The sequence below is a fragment of the Vanessa cardui genome, chromosome 12 (assembly GCF_905220365.1).
Source record: "Vanessa cardui chromosome 12, ilVanCard2.1, whole genome shotgun sequence".
Classification (NCBI taxonomy): Eukaryota; Metazoa; Arthropoda; class Insecta; order Lepidoptera; family Nymphalidae; genus Vanessa; species Vanessa cardui.
The window spans coordinates 10,053,641-10,061,768 of record NC_061134.1 but is presented as its reverse complement, the minus strand read 5'-3'; positions in this window follow the sequence as shown (position 1 = coordinate 10,061,768).

The following is an 8,128-nucleotide window of genomic DNA, read 5'->3' as shown; positions in this document are numbered from 1 at the left end:
CGGTCTATAGCGATTTTTTCACTACAGAATTTATCCAATCACAAGGCGCCATTATGTCAGGAGTAATAGGCGTATTACCTCTCAGTATGGATGCAGAGGAAATAGCGCGATCTCACGGCTGATTGCCTGCGAGTTATAGAAGATTTGCGATGTATGCCTTCGATGGAATTGAAGCCGTTAAGTGGATAGGTCTCATTTTAATATTGATTGGAGGTACTTTATATCCAGATATTTTGCTGCGTCACCCGATTTGAAATACCTATTGTGAAGATGAACGTTTGCAAATCGAACGAATATTTAGTGTGAGAAGAACGCAAATAGACAGAATTTAAGCTAAACAGGAATAGTTTTAGCCGATTTTGCTGAATATTGTGGAAACAGGCATTGTTGTAGCAAACGTGGGCACGATTCCCATTGACCGTTATAATTTAACAAACAGCAGCTATTTGCATGGAATATTATTTTGTATCGGTTTCGATCCTCGATTGTAATTGAATTAAAGTGATTCGTGCTATTAATTATGTTCAGTACCATAAATCAGTAGTGATTGTACAATAACGATCACATTCATTGAACCACAAAACATTCATGAACGATATGGGCTTGCAGTGATATACATTTTTCAACTATTGCATTTAAAATATTAGCCTGAGACTACATTAATAAATAATATTATCTATACTTTACATAAGAAAATAACTTACCATATCCCTGAAAATTGCGAAAGTCCAGTTCTCAGGATTTTCGACCTTTGACCTCAAATATAAAAAAAAAATCAGGTACCAGAATTATTCGGAATTTCTGAATATTATTTTTGATTATGTTGTATTGTTTCAAACAAGTAGGTAAAAGCATTTACGGGTGGTTTTGAATTTATGTAATTTTACTCCTCTTTTTGGTCTAATTTGACCGAAATTATGAGTAATAAATGGATAACAAATCCTTCTATTTTTCCGTTTTCAAAAGGAGATGATAAACATAATATTTTTCGATGAATATCAATAATTATATAATAATGACGTAATACCAGGATGGCTAAGGACTGAGTAAACTTGATGTAAGGGCTTTTTACAAGCCGGTACCACTTATTCATCGGATATTCTACCGCCAAATAGTAATACTAAGTATTTTTGGATTTCAGTTTTACTGAACCTTAGCTTTTGGGTGAGTTAGCCAGTTTAATGTCAGAATCGAAGTATATAACATCTTAGTTGCTATGGTTGGTGACGCATCGGTAATGTACAGAATGCTTAAAATGTCTAACAAGGCCAATGTCTATGGACGGTGGTGACCACTTACCACCTCCTAGTCCACATATCCCATCTTCTAATCTACCTACTTATTTAAATCATAAATAAAAATATCATTAAGTATTTTCGATTACAATGTTATGAAATGTTTCTTGGTGGTAGGGCTTTGTGCAAGCCCGTCTGGGTAGGTACCACCCACTCATCAGTTATTCTACCGCCAAACACCAGTACTCAGTATTGTTGCGTTCCAGTTTGAAGGGTGGGTGAGCCAGTGTAACTACAGGCACAAGGGACATAATATCTTAGTTCCCAAGGTTAGTAGCGCATTGACAATTTAAGGACTAATTAATATTTCTTATATAATGGTGACCACTTACCATCAGGTGCCCCATATGCTCGTCCGCACACCTATACCATAAAAAAATTAAAAAAAATTCATGTGTCAGAAGTAATTCTACCAAATGTGATAAACATCATACCACCAACAAGCAGAGTGTTAAAAAAAGATCTTGACACTGTTCTCTAAAGTAAGCATTTGTCCGTGTATCGGGATATTTAGAGGTCATTATTTTAAAAACAAATAAAACATAACACGACGTCATTAACTTGTCAAACTGTATTGTGTGCTAATATTAGGTCTCTTGTGCTTGTAATTACAAATTTCGTTTAAATGCTAAACGTAATTGAAACGCCTCAAATATCTGCGTAACATTATTGAAAATACCTCACTGATAATCTTACTTATATACATAAATGCGAAAGTTTTAATGAATGGGTGTTTGCTACATAACCCCAGAACATTTGTATGAATCTAAATCTGACAGATTATAGTTTGGGCATGTGCTATACGTAGGTTATGCTGACTCCACCCACACACAGGCTAAGCAGTGGGCCGAGCTTATAAAAAGTTGTATTACTCGATTATATATTTCTTTCATCATTGTTTTTTTATTTAAAAGAATAACAAAATGATGGACTTTTTACCCCCTCTATTTGAGCTTATATTATTATATAAAGTTGTATTACTCGATTATCTCTTTCTTTCATAATTGGTTTTTTTTTAAAGAATAACAAAATGATAGACTTTTTACCCCCTCTATTTCATTTACGTAAATATACTGTCTTCATTATATAGCAAAAAAGAAAATCGCTTACCGCTGTCTGTCCCTGCGTATGGTTAGATCTTTAAAATTACACAACGGATTTTGATGCGGTGTTTTTTAATAGATAGAGTGATTCGAGAGTAAGGTTTTCGTTTTAATACATAGACTATATAGTAAAGAAACACTGATTAAGTATTATAGAAGTTTCGAATATGATGTCGGAAATAATCAAATTCGGTAGTATATTATTTTACTATCAGTTTTGCACCCGTGCGAAGCCGAGGCGGGTCTCAAGTATAATAAATAAAATGAGTCACTAAACCGACAGTGATGCAATTTTTGTAAGTTAGTACCTACAAAATTATATAAGTTTTTTTGTATATTTGTCATTCAATATAAACTTTTTATATAAACCTTTATTCTATCCTTATAAAGTCGGAACAGTTAAGTAAATTTATTACTTGTTGTAGGATTTTGTTCATTAAATATTAAACGTAACGTAAATAGTTTCCTATTTGAAATCACAATCTTGTGCGATATGAAAATATCATGCTCGGAAAATGGAATTCTCATTTTTACGAAAATGCAACGTTTTCTCAGTAAATGTGTATTTTTATGTGGACTCAACCGTGAAAAGAGCAATTTACTTGCATTCTTTAAAACAACCTTACCTGGATTTTGAAGTTTCTAGTTGAGAATGATTTCTTTTGTAACTTTGTTGAAATGAGCATTTAACTTTGTCTTTAGGTCTTTTTTTAAACGATTAACCATTTCGTTGAACTAGTAATTTTAAAGTTCATTCATTCTTAAAAATATAAGACTATAAGTTTAATAAACTATTTGGATGATTTTTAGATCTTTTTAGTGGATACTTAAAGCAGAAAAATTATGTATCTCATTGTCCTCTAAAATGTTTTTAATATTATATAAATATCCATTCTTGTCTCGAAATCTTAACATTATCATTTATTTAATTACACATAGTTATAATATTAAGCATTAAGATCGTAGAAATTTTTCACATAAAATTTGCTTTTTAGTAGTTGGGTAACTTTTGGCACGTTATCCATTTTAAAACCAATTTATACACTAAATGTTTTCAATCCTGATAACCGTTTCACTAAAACTAAAACCCCTATCAAACAATATGTTGGTCGATATGGAAGCACACAATTCATATAAGTCATTTCTATACTATAATATTTGTTGTATTTGCCATTTCAATCACAAACAATACCCAAGTGCTATTTCTCAATGTGAACGCACTTTGTCCGATACTGATCTGTGATTGGTCAATTTGCTATGCTAAGTTCACTTCGGCATATGCAAAGTGCCCAAGTAACTAGATAACCTAATTTGCTGTAATTATGGTAAATTGATACTTAATTGTAATAATTATTAAACGTTTATTTCAAGCCCAGCTTAATTGTGAGGTATCTTCGATATAATTATGAGGATTTCTCAACGCTAAATATAAATAGATAATAAGGTTAATAGCAATTTACTTGGTATTCAAAATCTTTAGCAGACGATGTATGAACATTACTGTAGCTTTAGTAACTGGTACATTGTTTAATTAACGCGTACAGAAATAAACAATAAGTTTTATCTAATATAATACAGGGTTGTCTGGAAGAGATGGCTAAAAAGCCATAAGTCCGCCCATTGTACAACACTTTTAATGTACTTCTTTTGTTTTGTTTTTTTTTTTAATTCTTTTTTTTGTATTTTATTAATTTTATGTTACTTTCTTTTTTTGTTTTTGTTTGTGGTGTGCAATAAAGAATTATAAATAAATAATAAAAAATATTATAAAATTTATTTTATCAATCATAAAATAATTATAAAAGTAGGCTAATTATAACTGATACCGAGTATTGAAAATGGGAATACCAAGACTGTCCGTAACTTTACCTTCCATCAAGTGATAAATCAAGTTCCATAAAATTCCACTTTGAGGAACTACCTAACTTAGATTGACTTCTTTGAAAAGTTCAGATCAACTTTTGAATTAATCCAGAAGTCATCTTTAATATATCTTTTACCTAGAAAATCGTGTTTTAAATTATTTTCGTGGACTTAATAAATTCATTACAGTTCATCAACTTTGATACCCTTTGTTTCATTAAATGAATGTAAGGAAATAACTTGAATGTCAATATTTAATTTTGTTTATAAGATTAGTTTACTTGTTTTAAAATTAGTAATAATTTTATTTTTATGATATAAACTAATAAAAAAAAAAAAATATTTAAGCAAATATAGATATCAATAACAATCAAACTATAGTACGACACAAATTAGATGTAGCATCGGAAAATGCAATGGAATGAAAATAAAACCGATTACTGCCGATTTACACAACCAATAGAAATAGTTCCCTATCGCGCCATTCGACGCTATTCATCGCTATAGATTCTCGCGTCAGAGAAAGCAAGTGCATGTAAATAGACGCATCAAATTGACGAATATATTAGGTCGTATGATATTACAAGTTATAACGTTTGTGCAAAGATCATATTCGCATGAGAAATAAATATTGATAATTTGGGATAGCGTACTCAATTCGGATGTGATCGGTTTTACGAATTTTGCCGATGCTACATCTAAGTTGTGTCGTACTATATGTGTCTAAAGGAATTAACGGTTCATATCATAAATAGTTTTGTTTACAATTTTTGTTTCTATTAAAATTAAATTTCATCTCGCTGGTATGAATTTATATAAATGTTGCTAGAATAATAGAATCTTCTAGAAAAAAAAATTAGTGTACCTACCACTCAATGGAACTACTTAGTGTTGTAGTGTACCGCTTAAAGGTAAATGAGGCACAGGGGACAGAAAGTTCTGAGTTCCAAAGGTTAGTGGAAAATTAGCGCTGCAAGGAACGGATTATACTTTTTACAATGCAGTGTTTATCGGCGGCTGTAACCAGTTACAGCAGGAGGTATATTTGCAAAGTTCACCTTCATTATAAAAAAAAATCTACACAATCCCAAAAATATCAGTTAAGAAACATAGCTATGATTATTTTCAGAAAGGTTCACACCGAGCTATCTTTATCAAAAGAACATTAAACTAACCCAATCATTTTTTAATTTACACTTAATTAATATTTTACAGGTGGAGCGAACCCAAGATACTGTCTTATAATGGGCGTCTTACAAGAAATAACATTAAATTTGCATGTTAATCGCCTATTGGAGCGGACGTCATAATTTTCATTAGGATGAAGTTTCTTGACTCGTTAATGAAATTCTGAGCGGGGCTTAATTATTCTCCAGTTCTTTCATGAAGAAATATTTAAATAGAAGAATTATGGACGTAACTACGAAATATTTAAAGTTTTTCAATGAAGAGTTAAATTGATACTATTTAGATACTAAATACTGTGTTATAAATTCGGAATTGCTGTTCCAGAAAATTGTTTTTATTTTCTTCATTTTTTGGAATTTAATTATAATTATTGCGCTTTTTCAAGGTCAAGTTTGACCAAGGCAGCCATTCTTAGAGGAGACTAGCCAACTACGAGGTTCATTTTGTAGTAGCTACATAAGTGTGTGCAAAATCACAGATGACCTTTATTCCATTACTATCAGAATCCGTTGAGGGTTGGGGGCAATTCCAACATGACTGCAAAAACTTTACGTGCTTTCTGAAATACGGAAGTAAAAAAACTTGCAACTCCCAGATTCAGATACTACTGACTGAAAATGAAAACAAACGAAACACATTTGGGATCTGCGGTGTTGTATTTAGCCACTGACCCAAAAAGGCAGTAATTATATTAAATACGAGTTCGAATATATTGCAAAGTAGAAAAAATTAGTTGATATTGATTGCTCTAGTATTAGCATCAACAGTATTCGAGATAAATGTGAATTTTCTTGCACGAAGACATTTGTTTTCTTGATTCACTATCAAAATTCGATTGGATAGCAAATCCGCCAGGACTGAAAAGAGTTCAGGTGCATGATTCAACTTTACGTGTTTCCTGTTTGGAATAATTTACATTATATAAATAAATTCTATTTATTTGTTTTTTTTTTTGTGCTTGGTAGAATGAAATGTCACAAGAACGATCTGTCTACATCTTTTATCATAGATAAAGTTAATATGAAAAAAGTAAAGAATTTTTTTTTTTATTTTGAAGTTAACTTTTCAGAAAATAGTTATAATAAATTGGTTTTTAGATTCTGCATACTATAACTGCAGAAGAAATCATATATAGCTTAAAACAAACGTTGCATATCGGATGTGTGGTTAGCATAACGAGTATAATCGGATTTCCAAACCTCACGCCCGTGTAGATACAAATTCTGTTTCTTTCACATCGTTTCAATCGCAGTTTCGACCGTCAACTTTTAGACTATCTGAAACTACTACTCTGTTTGAAAGTACGATTGTGAACAATATTTAAATAAAAATATATGCAACAAGACTTTGCAGAGTATTTTTGATGGGAAAGTATGTAAATGGAAGACCATACCTGTATATGTATAAACCTTTTTTAGCCGAATGATCTTTTGACTGATCATCTAGGATACATACCACCTTCCAGGACCGCATTGGCCATAGACAGAAAGCTAATTAATTACTTATATATCATCGTCGAGATTATTTTAACACTTCTTACAGTAGTAATTTATATTCTTTCAGTGTCAGTTTTATAGTTTTCAGTATAAGGTATCCTCGCTATTTCTACCTACAATAATAAACGATAAACATAGCGTCAACTAATTATACCTACCGAGTATATGTAATAATAATAAGGCTTTAATTCTACTTCATTTAAATTACACACAAATTTAAGGTATTCTTAAATTATACGTTTAATAAAGGAAATTACAGCATACGCCCGTTTACCTAAATCCTTAGTACATTTGAATATTTTAACCTTATTCAACGTTAGTTTTCAGCAATAATAAATAATAACTAATCAACGTCAAATTTGTTTACGTAAGTTGGTAAACACTGACACGTACTTACTTAAGTAGTACGAGAGCTTGTTCTTATATACTTATGTTAATTTTACGCACACCCAAACAAACCCCATCTCACTCAATCTTTCGTAGAGATCTGACATACTGTTTTGATAATGAATTCTTCCTTAAAACGTACTTAAGTATGATCTGTCCAACAAAAGTTATAAGTGGCCCTTATATCCAGCGTTATGTTAATGAACAAACGTTTGGCGTCATCCCAAGCTTCGATGCTAGCGCAGTTTATACTCAACAACCCGAAATGCCTTTTAAGCGAAAAGCGAAGCTTCCAAGAAGCATTAGGAATAATTCCATGAAGATGCCTGATGCTACCAAACATGTGCCAAGTCGTTTTTCGATTGGTCGTAAGTGCCATTTTCCAATGACTTTTATCGTGTCGTTTTCACTTCGAAGCGAAAACAGTGGGGTAAAAACATATAAAGATTTTTTATGACTAATTCAAAAAGGTAATATGATGCCAGCGTCCTGGGTTCGATGCCAGGGGACAATATTTTAAGTGGCGTGGTGTTTTTCGTAAGTTGCATCTTGTCTTCTTTTGTTTTTATTTCTTACTGTGCATTTATTTTTTAAATATGTTAATAAATTGTTGTTTTTGAATATTTTTAATTGATTTCCTGATTATAAATAAAACTACTATTAATATTCATCGCTTTAATCTAATGAAATAAAATACTATAATGGAAATTCTCTTCAAAACATTAAAATTAACAGTTTATTTATTAATAATCTTATTAGCTTCAATATTTTTCGCCTGTCAATAGTCAATTTCCGA